The 21,429-nt window shown below is 35.6% G+C and overlaps 2 long non-coding RNA genes across 2 annotated transcripts in view; one reads left to right on the top strand and one right to left on the bottom strand.

The window, feature by feature from the left end:
* The window catches only part of LOC143662535 (uncharacterized), a 65,668-nt gene that overhangs the window by 5,745 nt on the left and 38,494 nt on the right, over positions 1 to 21,429 (top strand). The gene's annotated exons all lie outside the window — the stretch shown is intronic.
* On the bottom strand, positions 5,704 to 21,288 carry LOC143662536 (uncharacterized). The gene is made up of 3 exons (XR_013165398.1): positions 21,061 to 21,288; positions 20,791 to 20,851; positions 5,704 to 5,946 (listed from the first exon to the last, which is right to left on the bottom strand). It is a non-coding gene; the product is annotated as an uncharacterized LOC143662536 (long non-coding RNA).

Below are 21,429 nucleotides of genomic sequence, written 5' to 3'. Positions count from 1 at the left end.
ACAGTATCATCATATAGTTGTGCATTCACCACCGCAACTAATTTTAGAATATTTTCATTACCCCCAAATAAAATAAAATAAAAATAAAAAAGAACACCCCAAACATCCCATAACCCATATGCCCCCTGTTGTTTACCTTTGCCTTTATTTTATTATTCATCTTCCCACATACTGGATAAAAGTAGTAACTGTCACAATGGTTTCGCAATCATACAGTAATACCATAAAAGCTATATGGTTATATAATAATCATCAGAAATAAAGTCTAATGGATTATGGTTCAACAATTTCAGGTATTTCCTTCTAGCTATTCTAGTATACTAAATATATCTAGTCTGGCTTCTCCTTGCAGCTTATAGTAGAATGCAACAAGAAGGAGATAAGTTGAGAGCTGAACTTTTGACTACAAAGAAACCACAAACTCATGGTCTGGAAAATTCTGGGCTTCCAGAAAGTGAGATCCCAGTGAATAGGGCCTCACATGAGGATTTAACCAAACGTGAAACCAGTCAGCCATTTCAGAAAAAGCTAGGAAAGGAAATGGAGTTATCTATAAAGGATCTGTGGAAAATCCTATTGTCTGATGGCTTTGATCCCTGCATGCTACATGGAAAATAAACAAACTTTTTATGAGATCTGTATAAATGAAACAACTGCCAGTCTGAACTAAAAGAAACAGAAAAGGGACAGGTTGAAGGAAGAATGTATTCAAAGGCAGAACCATGGAAGCTAAGTCTAGATTTAAGAAATTTCTGGGTCAGAAAAGTGGAAAGGAGAGTGAACCCACCTCCCATGTGGAAAGGGTGAGTTTGCCTGAAAGGCAGAGTGTAGGCCTTCTGCCTCACTGCTCAAGGAGAGTTTTGCCACCTCAAGCCTCAGCGAAGGTGGAGCAAATTTCTCAGGGATTGGGAGGAGCCTGGCTATCACCCCATTGTTTTGAAATAGTTGAGCATGTGCCTCAGAGATGGCACAGAGCTCAGGTGATGCCCTGAAGCTTGAAGAGGGTGGTAAAGAAAAAGGTGGTCCTTGAAATGCACCACAGTATTGCAACACTCACTCAAGCTTTTGCAGAGGCACAAAAAAAGAAAAAGTGGGACTGCAGGTTTCTAAAGACCCAAGGATGATAAATGGCTCACAGACTTTGAAATCTAATGGAGTTTGCCCTGCTAACTTCCAGAACTGTTTGGGTTCAGTGACCCCTATGTACCTTCTAATTTCTTCCTATGGAAATGGGAAAATATATCCTATGACTGTTCCTCCTTTGTAGATTGGCAGCATACAACTTGTTTTGGGTCTCACAGGACCACAGCAAGAAGAGAATTTTACCTTAAGACAGACTATGCCTATTTCCTGAATTGATGAGGTTTTTTTTACTGTTTTTGATGTTGTATCATGTTTGTATCATTACTAAACTGGTTTAAGTCTTTGTGATATTGTAATGGAAGAATGTATTTTGTTTTGGGGAAGAACATGACTTTTGAGGGTCAAGAGGATGGAATGCGCTGGTTTGACAGTGTACTGTACCCCAGAAAAGCCATGTCCTTTAATCCTGATTCAATATTGTAGGGCAGAAACTTTGATTAGATTGTTTTTCGAGATTGACCCACTCAATTGTGGGTGTGCCTTTTGATTAATTTACTCCATGGAGATATGGTATACCCAATTTAGGGTGTGGCCTTTTTGTTAGATGTAGATGTGGCTCCACCCATTCAAGATGGGTCTTGATTAGTTTACTAGAGTCCTTTAAAACAGGGGATATTTTGGAGAAACCTCAGATGTTGATGCTTGGGAAACAGTTGCTTCAGAGCTGACAGAGATGCAGACATTTTGAAATGCTTGGAGTGCTGAAAGAGAGAGCAAACACCTAGACACAGATGTTTACAGATGCATAGCCCAGCAGACATCACCATGTGCCTTCCTACGAAATGCTAAGCAAGCCAGAACCCAGAGTTGTGTCCCAGAGGAGCTAAGTGAAGGCCATAGATGCTTTGAGAGGAAACCACTGGCATCAGTAACTGGAAGGCGTGGAACTAGGAACAAGGACTAGCAGACACCAGCCACATGTCTTCCCACATGACAGATATTGAACTTTCTTGAGCCAAGGTATGTTTCTCTGGATGCTTTAGTTTGGACGTTTTTATGGCCTTAGAACTGTAAACTTGTAACTTAATAAATCCCCTTTTTAAAAGCCAACCCCTATAACAAACTCTAGAATATGTCCTGTAACTACCTGTTGACAAATGCTTTGAATAGTATTGATTTTTTTTCTTTGCTTTCTATGTATATTATACAATTTTTGAAGTTTAAAAAAATTATCCAGAAAAAAAATTCATAATATAGACGTAAAAAATAAAAGAACCCATTTCTGGTATATTGCATTCTGACAACATTAGCAAACCAAAAGAACACCCTTGATGCTTAGCACTCTCATAATTGATATCCAATTCTTCCCAAATCCTATTGGCTCACAAATATTTCCTTAATAGATTAATATATTTTGCTAGACAATCTCCTAATTGATTTCCCTATTTCTACACTGATCCCATAGTAGTATTGCCCCTGTGATAGCCAGAGTGATCTTGTCAAAATGTAAATCAGCTCTTTTCATGCCTTAATCAAAGTTCTGCAAAATATAATCTAAGTTGTTATCATGAGGTCTTATGCTGTCTTTTCTTGGCTGGCTCACCAAGTACATTTCTCCATCACCCTTCCCTTGCCACCTATGCTTCACTCTCTTGTATTTGAATATGAAGAGCTCTTGTCCCAGTCCCAGCCCTTGTTGCCCCCTCGACGTTATGTATTGAATTGTGTCCTCAAAAATAAATGTTCAAGTCTTATCCTCAAGTTCCGTGTATGTGATCTTATTTGAAAATAAGATCTTTTAAGATTTTGTTAAGATGAGGCCAAATTGGACCAAACAGGCCCTAATACAATATAATTGGTTCTTTAGAAGAAGGAGAAAGACAGAAAGAAGCCATGTGATGGAGGCAGAGATTTAAGTATGCCACGGATTGCTGAAAGCTACCCTGGGAACTTGAGGAAGACCCTGCAGCCACCTTGATTCCAGTTCTAGCCTCCAGAACTCAGAGACGATATGTTTGTTCCAGCCACCCAGTTTGTGCTGTGTTGTGACAGCAGACCCAGGTAACATTGATGCTCTCTGCCTGTAGATAACGTTCTTTCCACAGATATTTTCATGATCTACTTTTAAAAAATTTTTTGCTCTTTTCATTCTGTTCTGTTCTAGAATTACAACCTCAGGAGGGGCTTTCTTTACCACTCTATCATAAAAGCATACGTCTATAACTCTATGACCCATTATCCTACTGAGTTTTTCTTTATTGCACTACCATTATCTCACATTATGTTGTTTTCTATTTTTGCTGTTGTTTATCTTTACAAGGATATAGACTTTATGCCAGGAGTAACTGTTTTATTTCATTCCTGCTGTATGCCCAGAGACTAGGAGAGTACCTAGCACACAGCTAGGACTCAATGGAAATTTGTTGAATGATTATTTCATCAAATAGGAGCATAAGAAAGTCAGTTTTATTGTTAATCACATGATGACCTTTATATCTACTTTAATGCCAGGGCTTTTACATTATTTCTTGACCATTTCTGATTTAGTTCCCCTCCTTAGCCTCCTCGCTCTCCTGCCAGCATCCCACATCTTCCAACTACAAGGATGTACCTTTCTCTCAAGACTCTTTCAGAAAAAAAATTGATTTCTGAAACCTGACTTTCAATGACCTCGTGGAACACTGATTTCCTTTCAGTAAATAGGCTATAATATTACCTCTTGAGACTATTATAATAATTAAATGAAACAAGCACACGAAAATACTTTATGAACTAAAAAAGCCCTAAGAGATGTTATCTATATTTATAATTAATGTGCTTTAGCATTTTCTACCAGGAGTCACAAATATCTTTAATAAGACAAGTCTACATAGCAAAAATCTAAATATCTATGATCACTTATATCCATTACATGAGATAATATCAGTAAAACACAATGCAGTGTTTGGGATATCTGGTAGTTCCTTTTTATTTTCACTTCCCTTTCTATTTACCCAATTTCTTATCTCATTCTGGAGAATTATTTTGTAATATGATCTAGCAAATAGCTCTCAAGTTTTTCTTCTTTGGAATATTGTGTAGAAAGGCTACTCATGAATTCATTTATTCTTCTATGCTACCAGAATTTTAACTGATTTATCATCCACAAAAACTTACTTATAATTTATCTGGCCCTACTTAGAAAAGCATTTTCCCTCTAGAAAACATTTTCTTTTACAACTTTTAATTGTAATAATAATCCAGTATTTATAACCTTTTCTACTTTTTGAACATGTATCTGCTATGTTTTCTTTTACAGATAAAGGGCTCAACATAATAAATGTTACGTACTTTCTCACATAGTTTTGCACATTTATTTTACTACTTTAATAAGTCATTCCCACCACCAATGACAGTAGTACTAAATCAAATACAGAAATTTTTGGTGTGCTGTGATATTTTACTTCAACATTTCATAATGAAACCTATTCTGTAATTTAACTACCTCTTTTTTCCCACTATAAAGAAAAGCTGATTTTTTTATTACTTTACCACTATCTCAAGTATCCTGTTTGCAAATAACATTTTAGATTAAAAAAAGCCTGTTCCACAAAAACAAATAGGCCAAATACAAGAGTATATGCATAATTCAACCTATAAAAGCAAAACAAAATAGAGAACATCAGGATATGGTATATGAAAAAGTGTTTTTCTCTAAAAATCTGGAGCTATGGGTTCTTATTCTAAGTTGTTAATTGATAGGGTGAAATTAGGAAGCTTGTTTAACATTCATATATTAACATAGCATTATCTGTAGAAAGCATAGATCTTGGTTCAATAGCTTGTTTTTGAATCTCAGCTCTGAAATTGTTAACTTAGTTAAACCACTTTCTGGAGAATCAGTTTGCTCATCTTTAAAATGGGAAGGTAATGCCTGCATTCTCAAGACATTTGTTAGTGCAAATATTTTAATTTATGCTAAATACTTTCTTGGTTATTTTACAAATGTAATTCTATTTCCCTAAAAATGTATTTATATAAATACAATTTTTTCAGAAAATGTAGTATTTCTGTATTGTGTTTTGGGAAGAACAATTAAACTGATAAATTATTTAATGGTTCAAGATGATATTATAAAAGGAAAATGCAATGGCTATGATATTGATATCATATATATGATTATCATCTTGCTCAAATGTTAAAAGCAAGTGAAATTTAAAGCCGTAAACACATATATCTAATATGCAGCCCACTTTTTGTGCTCTAATTGTAGTAAAACTCAATAACCACATTAGTTTTATGTTTAATTTAAACAATGAATTTAATTTTTATTAAATTAATCCATTTAATTTATTATTAATTTGTTATTAACAATTAAATTATCAATTTTATTAATAAATGAACACATTTAATTGACTTTAGTTTTGATTTGCTTTAGCTTTACTTGTGTTTATTCTTGAAATTCATTTGTTTTCAATTTGCTTTATAATTATATAAGAGTTGAAACCACTAGTATCTCCAATTTTCGTACTTGAATTTTTAAAGTAATGTTGCAATTTAAATTGTTTTCATGTCCACAATGGGGTTTCACATAAATTTTTCTCCCTTTAAAAAAAATTTTAAAACATTATAGTAGTGTCACCAAACTTTATTTGTAGATAACTATGCCATGAGTTCCTTCTTGGATATCAAGACAAAACTGTTCTCTTCTAGCAGTTTTCTAGTGCAGTTTTCTAGTCTCTGCCCACAAACTTTGCTTCATAAATGGGTCCATGGATTCATTTATTCATTTGCTGGACCAGGATATATTATGCATTGAGCTAGATATTCAAGATACCAAGGATGGAATTTCATCTCTTGATTTTCTCTGAAGTTAATTGCTAGCTGGTGAGAGAGAAGAGTAGCCATTATTTATACTACCAGGTGACAAGAATAATGCCATAGCTATGCACTTGATCCTCTGGGAACCAGATTCTCCACATCTAGTTTCCTGGGCTTTGTTTCTTTACTCTACCTCTTCTGAAAGTGAATACAATATGTGAGATCTAATGAAGTTTTGTCTCCAGATCATCAGTATGCAGCTATAGCATCAGTTACTGCAATCCAACTGATCTCAAGGGATTGGAGAATCTCCAAGATGCAAATATTTTAAAGAAGATTTTTTTTTGATATTTTATTTTTAAATTACCAGGCAATACTGCCCAATAACTGCATTTTCCCTCTAATATGAATTCACTCTGTTTCTGAATTTTTTTTTTTTTGTAAAGAATTATCTTAAAGGATAAAGGACACACAGAGCAGAATGGTGAAAGAATTCCTCCTTAAATTTTTTTATTAGATCTTGTTGACCTATTTGCTTTGCCCACTTGGAGCTGCGTTGGCTTGCCATGGTATTTATTCAGCTAAGTGTGGAGGTAGAGTCAGCCAGGCTCTCGTGGAATTTGCCCTCTGTGTGATGATGAATTTGGCTCTCACAGTGATTGTAAAGTGCCCATGATCCCTTAATACCTCTAGTCTTCTCAGCCAGAGCAGTGTAGAGAAAGGCTTCCACAGAAAGTAGACAATAGTCCCAGAACTTTGAGTGTATCTTAGACAAAAGAGTCACATTTTCTGACCCTCCAAATTAGAGAAAGTGTATGTTCAGATTTTAGTGAAACTGGGAGTCTGGTACACTTAAAGCTGTCCTGACCAACCTCAATTTAATCAACTCATAGGCTGAATCTTCCCACTCCATTTCTTAGGAGAAGCACATGGAAAAATGTGCTTGGCAGGCTTCAGGCTCACTGCTGGCAGCCCACCCTCTCATGTGCCAGTGACCTCTGCTCTCACCAATTGAGCTGTATGTTTGAGTCAGAATATGTGTTCCCAAACTGGCTTATGCCTGCTGTTCTTGTTATTGCAATTACATAGCTTAATTAAATCTTATATGAACCAAACAAACAGAAAAATAATTGATGTTTCCAAATAAAAAACAAAACAAGACAAGTATGTTGAGTACTTTGAAAATTTGTGTTAAGTCCTGGCACTGAATCGAAAATTGTTAAATTAGGGTAAAAAAAAATGCGTATACTCACACAGCATTTTAAAGAAATTTGAACTGGAAGCTTGTAGATGAGAAATCATGGGTGATTTATGCTAGAAAGATGAGGTAGAATCCCAACTGGCGGTAAAATTACAAAGAAAAATGTCCCCATATTACATGAAATGCTGGTCTTTGTAGAATAAATGCACAGATAAGAGTTTTAAGCTAAAATAAAATATTGGATGTTTCAGGTTGTCTAATTTTCATGATTCCTAGCTTGAAATGAATTTGGATTAAATGATTTATTACCAGTCCAAAATATTTTGGATAATAGGTCACTAATGTTAACCAAACGGCATTAAAATGCTAAAATAAAAAAAAGGAGGGGTAATCCAGCAACATTACGACTGTCCAAAGTAAAACAAATGCTTCTGGAAATAATAAAAATAATAGAATTGAAAAAGTGTTTTCATCACTCTTATCTCAATAGTGTGGATATGTAAAACGGGATAAAATTTTGAGACTACTGAATTCTTCTAAATTTTGGAAAAAAGTGTTTTGAAAACCAACATCTTATCTTTGATAATATCCTGATATTTTTATTTCTTACTTGGTTTATAAATGTACATTTTGCATGCATAATACAAATTTTCTCTCTATATCTGAATAACTATCTATCTGTCTAAATAAACAAGTATATTTTCTTCATTCTTCCAGAGCAGATGTATTAGTCCAGCTATTCTTTACTGAGCTTAATATTTAAATAGGAAAATAAGCTTAATTAGAAACTACAAGAAACCCAAAGAAGCACTATTCCAAACAAACTTCAGGATTATTCACACAAGGTCTTAAGACATAAACCTAATACCATTTTTATGAAAATATTACTTAGTGAAATAGTTAGGAAACTCTATATATTGCATTATGAAAAATGAGGTCAGTGAAGATATGAGGAATTAACTAGGAGTACTGTATACTTCTAAAAAATATATTAAAATTAATGCAACATGAAAATTTTTGTTTTCTAATTAAGATGAGGTCAGCCACTAGCCTCCTAGAAGTCAATTGAGTGGAACAAAAGAAAGACATATTTAAGTTCAGCACCCATTTAATTCAAGGACAACCAATTTTTATTTCCTTATTCAGAATCAATGAAACAGAAATTAAAATATAGTTTTAATTTCTACCCATTTGGTTCAGTATATTTTTTCTTATCCAAATATTAATGATCATGTTTATTTTGTTCCAAATAATACTGCTGAGTTAATAATAACTTTTCTTGCTTCTTTAATCTCTCTCTCACTTTTTTAACCACCAAATTTTTTTCTAAAGACAAAAAAAGTAGAAGCTTAACGATTACAAAAATGGACTTCATTTGTCTTAATATATAATATTATTTTTTTGTCTTTGTAAATGGTAATGAAATTTCTGATGGTACCAGTTAGTGCTAGTTATGTTTTAAAACACATTTTCTGAAATACAGTGTAGGTTCAGAGAATTGCAATAATCAGAAATGTACAGATCTATACATTTTCATAGCAAACACATCTGTGTAACTGGCATTCAGATCAAGTTAACATAACTGTTGGGGATTACATTGTATCTCCCATAAAAGACATATCTGTCTTACTCCACATTCATGTGGATGTGACCCTATTAATGGACTCTTGCAGTTGCTGTTATTAGTTAAGGTGTCGATTCACTTGCGATGGGATTTTTGAAGATCCTATTTTGCATAAAACCAAATTCAATCAGGGTGGACCTTAATCTATGTGGCTGGAGGCCTTATAAAGAGAAGAAATTCCAGTGCCATGAGAAGCTAGAAGTGAGCCAATGCCAGAAAGGAGAGAGAGAGAGTGAGAGAGAGAGAGAGGGAAAACATGGTCTTGTGAGATTTTGAATTTTGACTTCTAGTCTTCAAAACTATGAGACAATAAATACCTTTTGTTGAAGCCAACCCCTTGGGTGGTATTTGTCATGGCACCTCTGGCAATAATATTCCTGTGAACAGAATGCTTACTGCTCTCTTGAAGTCCAAGAGTAAATACTAGAATGTCTTCTAATACTAAAGATTACATTCACCTGCTTTAAAGTTATAGTTAAATGAAGGGAAGTGGTTTTTAACCATTGTATCCAGCTCTTCTCACCATTGTTCAACACAGATCCAAGTTGCTCTGTTTAATAGTAGTTCATTAATTGTCATTTACTGCATGGTTTTCTGCTGTCTGCTGTTGGAAGCCTTTATTTATTTGTTTCTACCTTTTGGCTGAAAAATGTTTTTTGCACACCTTATAGTGAAAATTTGCATGATATACAATACCAGTTTGTCATACCAGTTTGCTCCATAAAAGAATTTAAAATATTTGAAGATGAAATTGGCTCACTCAAGTTCTCTGATTACCTAGAATAATTTGTTAAATGGTACACTTTTTGTTTTTAAAACTTAAAATAATTGCATTGAATTAGACACAAATTTTAAAAATTATTATGATTATTTATGGAATACTATTAGCAAAGGAGGCACTGTGTAAAAGAAGAACGCATGCCATAGCTTCTTGTATACTAACTAAATAAGTCTCAGATTTATCTAGGAGGACTTTGGCAATGACAGCCCACTTAGGATGTTACAAGTATGCCAAATGTTCCTTGTCTTATGTGAAATATTGACTAGAAGATCATTTACTTCTTGAGTAAGTGAATTACTAAGATATTTCTCTGGACTTCCATTGTTTGGTGGTATTTTTCAATGTTTGTATTAATTAAGCACCTAGATGTTCATCTATAACTGGCCAACTTGGGAAGCTATGCTTCATGTCAACATTATGAAGGTCAAAAATAAAAGAAGAAAACTACATAAATGAACGCTTTCACTTCAGTGTTCCCTCCAAATTAATTTCAAGAATTTATGTTTTGTAATAATGTGCGTGTGTTGGGGAAGCTGTAGCAGCCAAGGGCCTGGGCACCCTCCTAATGGGAATAAAACCCCAAGCACATAACAGTCTCCTTAAGCAGGACAAATGTTAAGAAAGTAAACAACCTCCCTGGAGGGACAAGAAGGTAATCACGGATGTAAAATGGCACTGATTTTATCTTAGTCTTAAACATTAATTCTAGTAAATTTTCAGGTTTTAAGCCTCTATAATGATTATAGTAGTGGTCAGATGTCCTCATATTACATGGAATGTCTTTGTTCTAAAGTCATATATATACTGGCCCTTACTCTCCCCCTTACTCTCCTACCCATTTGTGGGGTCCTACTCTTCTGGACCAGTGGCCACTGAAGAATCTCTCCTGTTCAGAAGTCCTAATAAATCTATGTCTACTTCTGTGCCTGGTGTGTGTTTCAGTCTCACAGCAGCACTGGCCCGTGTTTTGCATGAACTGTCTGGGCCTGAACAGGAAGGTTGTTGAGGGTTGTACATGGACACAACCAGGCATAGTAAAGATATAAATATGATGATAATAATTGTGTGTACAGGCAAAAATACAGCCCAACTAGCCCATAGTATGGAACCATACATACTATGGAGCATCTCATTTCATAGAAAGGGTTGAAGTAGCAACTGTGTACTTCAGGCAAAATTATTTGATCAGTACCAGGAGGTGTATTTCTTATTTATAAAATTATTAGCTTTCAATTTTTATCTTTATTAGGGAAGTTGTGGGTTTTATATTATTAAATAAAGATTTTCTTTTTCCTCTTAAGCTTATTAACATTCACAGTTTTACCAAGGTTATAAAAAGATTATTATTTGGATTAGATGAGGCAGGGAAAAAAGACTTAATCAGTCTTCTTTAAAAAAAATGTATGAGCTTGTTTAGGAAGTTATTTTATATCATGGAAAATAGTTATCCATTGTGCACTTCTAAGGAATGTGAGTGAAAATTACTTTACAGTTGTAATGAACCTAAACAGCAAACTAATGAATAAAATATTGTTTTCTATAAGGACTAACATTTCATAATCTAGTTGATAAAAAACTATTTTTTTTCAGAAAGATATTTCTGTTAAGAAATTCAAATCATATGTGCATTCAAAACTATGTGCACACTCACACATCATAGTAAACTCACCATTTATTCTGAAGGCTAATTTAAAATATTTTCATTCATCCAGTCACCTACCCAGCCATTCGTTCATTCATTCAAAAAATATATTAACTGCTTGCCTGAAAATTGCTTTGTTACATGTTAACATGCAACAACAGGAGTGCAAAGAACATGTTAGGATATACTGATCTTACTCTCAATGCTCCAAAATATACTTATATAGAGACTATTGAAAGAAAGAGTTACATTGTCAGAAAATTATAGATTGGTGTCTAAAGACACAATCCAATCTTAGGGCTTTGGGCAAAGTTTTTCAAAAGTCAAGAGGATGTTCACATCAGAAAGTGTTTTCTAAAGGGAGTATCCCGGAACTGAGGGTTAGGTGGAGGGATATTGTGGAGAGTGATGCAAAGGTTTTGATATTAAGCACATCTAGATTCATAACCCATTTCTACCATTTACTCTCTATATGACCTAGTGCAAACTACAAAACCTCTCAAAACTTTTGCTTCCTCACCTGCACAAATTGATAAATTGCCTGTCTTAGTGATAAAATAGGACAATAATAATAGCTGTTTACTGTGCTCCAAGTACTCTTCTAAGCTCTTTATATTGATTATTTTATATAATTCCATCAACATATCTGAAACACAAGAATTACAATTAGCCCTACATTGTAAGTCAGCAAAAGGAGGTAGTGAGGAGTTAAGTAAACTGGGCTGATTTATGAGTAAATGTGGTCTGAATTTTGAACATACTTTGTGACCACTTCGCTGCACAGCCTCTCCAAGGTATGTCATAAAGCCAACATGTATATTAATAATGATAATAATAATAATAATAATGGATGAGTAGGGATTAATTAGATCATGGAAAGGGAGTAAGGGAAGTGATTATATTTAAGTATAATCCAAGAAGATGGGAGGTTTGGACAGAGGCACTCACAAAACCAAGCATGAGGTGATATAGGCTTCCTGGAGAGTACAGTTATGGTGGGGGACAGATGTGCCCTACAAGTTCACGATGCCACTTATGTAAAATGTTAAGTGTGAATGACAAGATGTTTTAAAGAAGGGGAATAATATGGTCAGATGAGCATTTTTAGAGAGAACTCTGAAATCTGGTAGAAGTTACAGTTGTGAAAACATAATGAAGGCATGGCTCTCCATTAAGGGGCTGTTGCATTATTCCAGGAAAAGAAGGGAAATGCATGAACTAGGAAATAAAGAGCAAGGTGTGGATTAATGGGGAAATATCTGTGTAAAATGGAGGAGAACTTCTTAGAGTCTACTCTGACTTCTTAGAGTAATGGCACCTGAATGACTCAATGGGGATGGACTTTGTATGCTCTTTTATTGAAACCCCACCTCTACATAGAAGGAAAATGATGATGATGATGAAGATGATGACAATAATAATGATACCCATTTTTTTCTAACTCATTTGATGTTAACATGCAATAGTTATTCAAAATATTAGAGAAGTTCATGGTGAAAGAAATTTTGAAAATATTCATAACTATAATCAGTGTTTTCCCCTTCAAAATTTCTTAGATTTTTGATTATGCTAAATCATATTGTTTCTCTCCAAGGATATTAAACAAGTTTGTTTGATCATGTATGAATTGGGTTGTATTGTGCTGTGTGTGTATGTATGAGTATGTATTGAGTCTTTACAGTGTCACAGAACATACTTGCAGGGATGAATACTATAAAAAAACAGTTTACCCATATATTTCCAGAGGATGGACATGCTATACACAAAGAGTTCACCATGTCAGAATTTAGAAATAACTGTTACAACTCAGGAACAGATATGACTGCTATAAGAACTTCCAAAATAGCAGTCTTTCTAATAGCCTTCTCCTGATAATCTACGCTCTTGGCTTCAACCCTCAGAGTTTGCACATTATAGCCAGTCCATATTAGTGAAGTGTTAAAACGATGGTATTTCTGTTTCTAGCTTATTTCACTCAACATACTGTCCTCAGGATATATTCACCTAGTTACATGTCTTACAACTTCATTCCTTCTTGCAGCCACTCAGTATTCCATTGTATGTATACCCCACAGTTTGCCCTTTCATTCATCAGTTGTTGTACCCTTTGGCCACCTCCATCCAATGCCATTCCATTGTATGTATACCCCACAGTTTGCCCTTTCATTCATCAGTTGTTGTACCCTTTGGCCACCTCCATCCAATGCCATGCTGCTGTCATAAGCACCAGTATGCAAATATCCATTCATGTTCCTGCTTTCAGTTTTTCCAAGTGCATCATATAACCAATAACAGGATTGCAGCATCATATGACAACCCTATACTTAGCCTCCTGTGCAACAACACACTGCCCTCCAGAGGAGCAACACAATTCTACTTCCCTAACAACAGTGAATAGGTACATTGCTCTCTTCACATTTTCTCCAGCTCTTGTATCTTTCTGAGTATTTTTAAAGTTTTATTCATACACCATACAATCCATACTAAGTAAACAATCAATGGTTCCTGGTATAATTACATAGCTATCTATATGAAGCTATATATATGAAGACATATATATATATATATATATATATATATATATATAGTAATATCTATCTATATGAAGATATTTCCATGTCCCATTTCTTCCACCAATAAAGAAGAAAAGGAAAAAATGAAGGAAATAAACAAAATAAAAAGGCAAAACAACAACAACACGAAGAATTATATACCCCTCCCTAATATTCTGCTCTTATTGGCATTTAGCTTTGGTATATTACCTTTATTACATTTACTAGAAACATATGCAATAGTACTGTTAACTACAGAGTGTAGTTTGCATTTGCTTTAGTTTGAAAGCTTCTTGTACGCAATATACCAGAAACAGAATGGCTTTTTACAAAGGGGAATTTAATAAATTATAAGTTTACAGTTCTAAGGCTGTGAAAATGTCCAAATTAAGGCATGGCTATGAAAATATCCAAGTTAAGGCATTCAGGGAATGATCCCTTGGTTCAAGAAGGTCGATGAAGTTCAGGGTTTCTCTCTCAGCTGGAAGGGCACACGGTGAAGTCTGTTAGCTTTCTCTCCTCTTCTTGATTCATGCAGCTCTCCGGGGGCATTTTCCTTCTCCATCTTCAAAGGTCTCTGGCTGCCTGGGCTCTAAAGTTTTTTCCAAAATGGTTCCTTCTTAAAGGGCTCCAGTAAGCAACCCCATCTTGAATGGGTGGAGACACAGCTCTGGAAACTATCTAATCAAAAATCATCTAATCGCAATTGGGTGGGTAACATCTTGGAAACGATGAAAAAGCACCCAGCCAGCGATATTGAATAAGGATTAAAGGCCTTGGCTTTTATGGGGTACACAACAGATTCAAACCAGCACAGTATTGATTGTATTTTTTCCTGTACACTACACCATTTGCAACATTTTGCAATGCTAACATTCATTTATTCTTCCTCATGTAAAAATATTCTTATATTTGTACATTTAATCACCATCATTGACCACTCAAGGTTTCACTAAGTTATACAGTCCCAAATTTTATCTTCTATCCTTCCTTCTGGTGTGAAACATGGCTTTGACCTTACTCCTTCACCCATACTCACACTCAGCTTTTATTATTGTACTTATGTTACCATCAGACAGTACTTGTTCTATCCATTTCTAGATCTATATAATCAATCCTGGTGAACATTATATATTTCTTCAGCATCAAATTTTCAATCTCTACCCTCTTTCTATCCCCTGAAACACTACATTCTCAAATTTAACTCTCAAGTTCGCTCATTAATGTTAGTTCATATTAGTGAAACCATACAGTATTTATCTTTTTGTTTATGGCCAATTTCTTTCAACGTAATGTCCTGAAGTTTCATTCACATAGTTTCATGCTTCATGAATTCCCATCATATGTATTAATCCACTTATCCATTGATGGAAATTGAGGCTGTTTCCATCTCTTGGTAATCATGAATAATGCTACTATAAACATTGGTGTAAATGTCTGCTCATGTCCTTGTCTTCAGTTCCTCTGAATATGTATACCTACTAATGGGATTGCTGGTGTCTTCAGTTCCTCTGAATATGTATACCGACTAATGGGATTGCTGGATCATATGGCAATTCTATATTTAGTTTCCTGAAAAATAGCCAAACTGACTTCCAGAACAGCTATACCATTCTACAGTCCCAACAACAATGAATAAGTGTGCCTCTTTCTCCACATGCACTCCAGAACTTGAAATTTTGTTTTTTTTGTTGTTGTTGTTGTTTGTTTGTTTTATTAAGGCCATTCTAGTAGGTGTGAGGTGTTATCTCATTGTGGTTTGACTTGCATTTCCCAAATAGCCAGAAGTTGAACATTTTTTCATATGTTTTGAGTCATTTGTATTTCTTCCTCTGAAAAGTGTCTGTCGTGTATTTTGCCCATTTTTTTTTTATGGGGTTTTTTGTCTTTTTGTTGTTGATTTGTAAGATCTCTTTATGTGTCAAACCCTTATCTGATATGTGGCTTGAAATACTATCTCCCATTGTACAGGTTGCTTTTTTATTTTCATGACAAGTCATTTGAAGTGTAAAAGTACTCAATTTTGAGCAGATTCCATTTATAAATTTCTTCTTTTATTGCTCACACTTTGGGTGTGAGGTCTAGAAAACCACCTCCTATTACAAAATATTTAAGATATTTCCCTTCATTTTCTTCTAAAACTTTTATGTTCTTAACTCTAATGTTTGGGTGTTTGATTGATTTTGAGCTAATTTTTGTAGAAGGTGTGCAATAAGGGTTCTCTTTCATTCTTTTGGATATGGATATCCAGTTCTCCAAAAACCATTTATTGAAGAGACTACTCTGTCCCGGTTAAATTAGCTTGACCACTGTATCAAAGATCAGTTGTCCCCAGATGAGAGAGTTTATTTCTAAACTCTCACATTTCATTGGCCCGGATATCTATCTTTATGCCAGCATCATGCTATTTTGACCATCGTAGCTTTGTAATATGCTTTAAAGTCAAGTAGTGTGAGAGCTCCCAGTTCTTTCCTCTTTCCCGAGATATTTTAAACTATTCAGGGCACTCTGCCCTTCCAAATAAATTTGGTTACTTTTTTTTTCTGTTTCTGAAAAGTGAGTTCTTGGGATTTTAATTGGTATTGCCTTGAATCTATAAATCAATTTGACATCTTAAATATATTTAGTCTTCCAATTTATGAACATGATATATCCTTCTATTTATTAAGGCCTACTTTGATTTATTTTAGCAACTTCTTGTAGTTTTCTGTCTATAGGCCTTTTGTGGACTTAGTTAAATTTATTCCTAAATATTTTATTCTGTTGGTTTCTATTGTAAATTGAATTTTTTCTTGATTAAATTTTCACATTGCTCACTACTAATGTGTGAAAGCACTACTGATTTTTGCATGTTTATCTTGTAACCTGCCTCTTTGCTGTGTTTGTTTATTAGTTCTATTATCTTTGCTGTAGATTTTTTTGGATTTTCTACATATTGTGTCATGTCATTTGCAAACAGTTGAAATTTTAATTATTTCCTTTCCAATTATGATGACTTTTCTTTTTCTTGCCTAATTGCTCTAGCTAGTGATTCCAGCACAATGCTGAGAAACAATGGTGAAAGGGGTGTCTTGTCTTGTTTCTGATCTTAGAGGGAAAACTTTCAGTCTTTCCCCATTGATCATGATGTTCACTGTTAGGTTTTCATATATTCCTTTTAGCATGTTAAGGAAGTTCCCTTCTATTTCTATACTTGAAGTGTTTTCATCAAGAAATGATGGTAAATTTTGTCAAATGCTTTTGCTTTATCAATTGAGATGATCATGTAGTTTTTCTGCTTTGATTTATTGATGTGGTTTATTGCATTAATTGATTTTGTTGTGTTGAACCAGGTTTGCATATCTGGAATAAAATCCATTTGATCATTGTGAATCATTCTTTAATGTGCTACTGTATTTGAGGAATTTTGCATCTATATTCATTAAAGATTTTGGATTATAATTTTCTATTCTTGTAGTGTTTTTGTCTGGCTTTGCTGTTAGGCTGGCATTGGCTTCATAGAATGAGTTATGTAGCTTTTCCTCCTCTTAAATTTTTCTGAAGACTTTGAGCAGGATTGGTACTAATCCTTTCTTGAATGCTTGGTAATATTCACATGTGAAGCTATCTGGCCCTGGACTTTTCTTTTTTGGGAGGTTTTTGATGGCTGATTCAATCTCTTGTGATTGGTTTGTTGAGGTCATCTACTTCTCAAGTCAATATTGATCTTGCTTTTCTAGGAAGCTGTCCATTTCATCTATCCTCTAGTTTATTAGCATATAGTTGCTCATGATGGCCTTTATTTCTATGGGGTCAGCAGTTATGTCCCCTGTGCCATTTAGGAACTGTTATACAGCTCAGAAAAGCCATGTTCTTCTAGTCCCATCTTGTGGCGCAGACCTATTGTGGGTAGAACCTTTTGAATCATGGAAGCTAAGGTCTGGAGCCAAGAAATCTCAGGCCAGGAGAGTGGACCCACTCATGAATTTGGAAAAGGTGAGTGTACATTAGAGACAGAGAGTGGGCAGAACAGTTTTGCCACCTCAGGCCTCAGAGAGAGTAGAGCACATTCCCCAGGGATGGGGTAGAGCCTGGTTGCCATCCCACTGTTCTAAAGGGTTTGACTGTGTGCTCTGAAGGTGGCAGATAGTCTGAGTGCCACCAAGATGCTTGGAGAGAGTGGGACTGAGAACAAGGTGGTTTTCCCAATAGTCCCTGATATTTCAACCCTACCCCAGTATTTAGAGACAGAGGAGCTACTGTGAAAGCCCTTGGAAATAGTAGGATTGCCACTGTCCCAAGCTCTGAGGATTAAATGTGATTCTACAAATGATTATCAGATTTAAAAATCTAATGGAGTATGCCTTGTAGGTTTTTGGAATTTTGGGGGTCTGGGTGACCTCTGTTTTCCTTTCAATCTCTTCCTATGGAAATGGAAGTGTTTATCCTATCATTTCTCCTCCTTTTTATATTGGCAGCAGATAAGTTGTCCTTTCACAGGTCTACAATCAAAGGGGGATTTTGCCTTAGGACAGACCATGACTAAGGCTTTTGTGATATTGTGATGGAATGAATGTATTTTGCATTTTGAAAGAACATGTCTTTTGGGGGTCCAGAGGGTGGAATGCATTGATTTGAACCTGTTATTTACCCCAGAAAAGCCATGTTCTTCTAATCCAATATTGTGCGTGCAGACCTATTGTGGGTGAAATTTTGATTAAATTGTTTCCATGGAGATTCAATTCAAGGGGCTCTTAATCCTTTTGCTGGAACCCTGTATGAAGAGAATAAAAGGGAGAAAACATGGATCTCATAGCCAACACAGAGAGCAGAGAGATGAAACCAAGAAACAGACATTTGAAAACACTAAGAGATGAAACCCAGACTTTGCTCTGGAGAAGCTAAGTGAGAACCCACAGATGCTTAGAAAGAAAGCCATTGGAAACAGGAGGTGAGAGAGGCATTTGAAACCAGAAGCTAGGAGAGAAGGACAGCTGATATCACCATCTGCTTTCCTGTGAACCAGAGAAACCTGGATGCCATTGGCCATTCTTCAGGGTCAAGGTATCCTACTTTGGATGCCTTAGTTTGGACATTTTTATCACCTTAGAGCTGTAAACTTGTAACTTAATTAATCCCCTATATAAGAGCCAACCCATTTCAGGTATATTGCATTATAGCAACTTTAGCAAACTGAAACATTCCCTTTCCCATTTCTGACAATTTATTTGCATTCTCCTTCTCTCCTTCTCTCTCTCTTTAGGCTTTCTTGATTCTCAAATTTTATTATTCCATATTCTCAAATTTATGTATTTCTACTCTAATCTTTGTTATTTTTTCTTCTGTTAGCGTTCATGTTAGTTTATTGTTCTTTCTTTAATTACTTTAAGTGAACAATTAATCCCTTGATTTTGGCTCTTTCTTCTTTTTTAATATAGGCATTTGGGGCAAAAAAAAAAAAAAAAAAAAACAAAAACCAATGTCCCACTCAGCACTGTCTTTGCTGCATCCCATAAGTATTGATATGTTGTGTTTTCATCTTCATTTCCCTCAAGATATTTACTGGTTCTTTTTGTAATTTCTTCCTTGACCCACTGGTTGTTTAAGAGTGCATTGTCTAGCTTCCACGTAATTGTGAATTTTCTAGCATTCTACCCGTTACTGATTTCCAAGTTCATTCCATTGTGATTTGAGAAAGTGTTTTGAATAATCACAATCTCTTTAAAGTTTATTGAGACCTGCTCCATGACCCAACATGTGGTCATCCTGGGGAGTGATCCATGAGCACTTGAGAACAATGTGTATCCTGCTGCTGTGGGCATGGTGTTTTATAAATATCTGTTGTCTATTTCATTTATTGTAGTATTCAGCATCTTATTTCCTTATTGATCCTCTATCTATATGAATACATCTATATGTTTTATCTAAAGTGACTCTCATATAGACAGCATATAGATAAGTCTTGTTTTTTAATCCATTCCGCCAGTTTATGTCTTTTGATTGGGGGGTTAAATCCATTAACATTTAGTGTTATTATTGTAAAGGCAGCAATTTTTGGTTGGTGCCCAGGCATCAAATTCCTTGATTAGTTAATTCTGAAGGAACTTTTCACTTTTTTTTCTTACCTAGAGTTTTCTTTCTGCTTGACTTTTTTCTCTGTCTATTCTTTGTCATTCAGTTCCACTTTTCTAGACTTCTAGCATAGCTTCTGTTGATCAGAATTTTTTCAGCTCTTGTTTCTCTGGTTCTTGTCCTGCCTTTTTTTGAGGAGGATCTCACCAGATATGCTCACCCCAATCAGGTTTTCCAAGACCAGACCTTAGGAGAATGGTGTATCAGTATCAAATTTACACGAGAATGAGACCCAGCAGGTTGTTAGACATTCCTGTGAATCCTGTAAATGCTGATCCTTTCCTTTCTTGATCATCAGGTGGCACTTCTCACCACAAAGTTTCCCACTGGCATAAAGTGTTGTGGTGCCCTTAATTCTCAGTCACCCCTGTCCCTGTTGTGGGCATGGTTGAGACAGAGGTTGAGGTAGAAGGCAGGCTCCAGGGATTTCTGTTTTCCAGCCCTTGGGAACTGAATTTTCTGAAGAATGGCTACCAGTTAATCTAAGGCCTGCCCCTTTTTCTTGGGGAAGACTCACCCTTTGTGGAATTGTGTCCCCCACTTGACTCATTACTTTAACTGTCAGACCAATCTCAGCTCTGCCCTTACTGGGTCCAGCTGACAATTGAAAATGCCTGAGGCTTTCCCTGATGAGCCACTTATAATAGTTTTTCAAAATAAAAAGAAATCATTTTTTAGACCAGCGCCTGCCCCCAACGTTCATCAATTGAGAGTTGGAATTGGTACCCAGCTCTTTGTGCCCATCTTCTAAGGGTACAACTCTTATCCTGTACTCAGAGCTCAGCTGATTCCAAAAACCTCTGTCTTTATTCGTTTTTGTTTTACTTCTTTTAATTTTTTTTCCTATCAGCCCCACCTCCTCAATGCCAGGATTAAAACTACAATTGGAGTTTGGCTGAACTACTTTCTCTTGCTTCTAGTAGAGCTGGCTTAAAGATACACCCTTTAGGGAATTATTTTCTTCACCTGACTAGTTACTTTGTCTCTCAGACATACCTTAATTCTGCTCTTGCCTGGGCAGTGCTGGATCCTGAGAATGTCCCTATTTAATGGCCTGCTATACAGAAGAAAAAAAAATAGAATGAAAAAAAAACATCCATTTCAGAGCCAGTCCTCAGTCCCCTGGATTTGCCAAACAAGGGCCAGATTTGTTACCTAGTTCTATGTGCCCTTTTTCTTGGGGTCCAGCCCTTTTCTAGTATTCTGAGATTTGGTCAACTCCAAAAGCCACTTTTTTTTTTTTATGTCAGCCCCACCACCTCTCACCTAGGAAACAGTTCCTTTCATGCTTGCTCCAGTTTTACCAGTGCTCAGAGCTTTTATTCAGCAGTCCAAATTTGTTAATTAATTCTGCAGTTGGAGTTGGTTGAACTACCTTCCTTGCTCCTAATAGAGAGGTCTTCTTTCTCCCTCAAGGGACCAACTCCAACACAGCCTGCCATGCCCATTGGGGAGGGGTACCAGCCTGCACTGCTTGGACTTACAGTTCTACATTGTGATCTCTGGAACGGGTGGATTCTGCAATTCCACCCATTCCAGACTGGTGTATGATGTATGCTTAGTTACAGAAGTCCCTGCATAGTTGTTCCAGACTGTTTATGGCTATTTACTTGCTGCCCTAGAAACTAACTAAAT

The sequence above is a fragment of the Tamandua tetradactyla genome, chromosome 18 (genome assembly GCF_023851605.1).
Source record: "Tamandua tetradactyla isolate mTamTet1 chromosome 18, mTamTet1.pri, whole genome shotgun sequence".
Lineage (NCBI taxonomy): Eukaryota > Metazoa > Chordata > Mammalia > Pilosa > Myrmecophagidae > Tamandua > Tamandua tetradactyla.
This window is presented reverse-complemented; position numbering and strand designations above follow the sequence as displayed.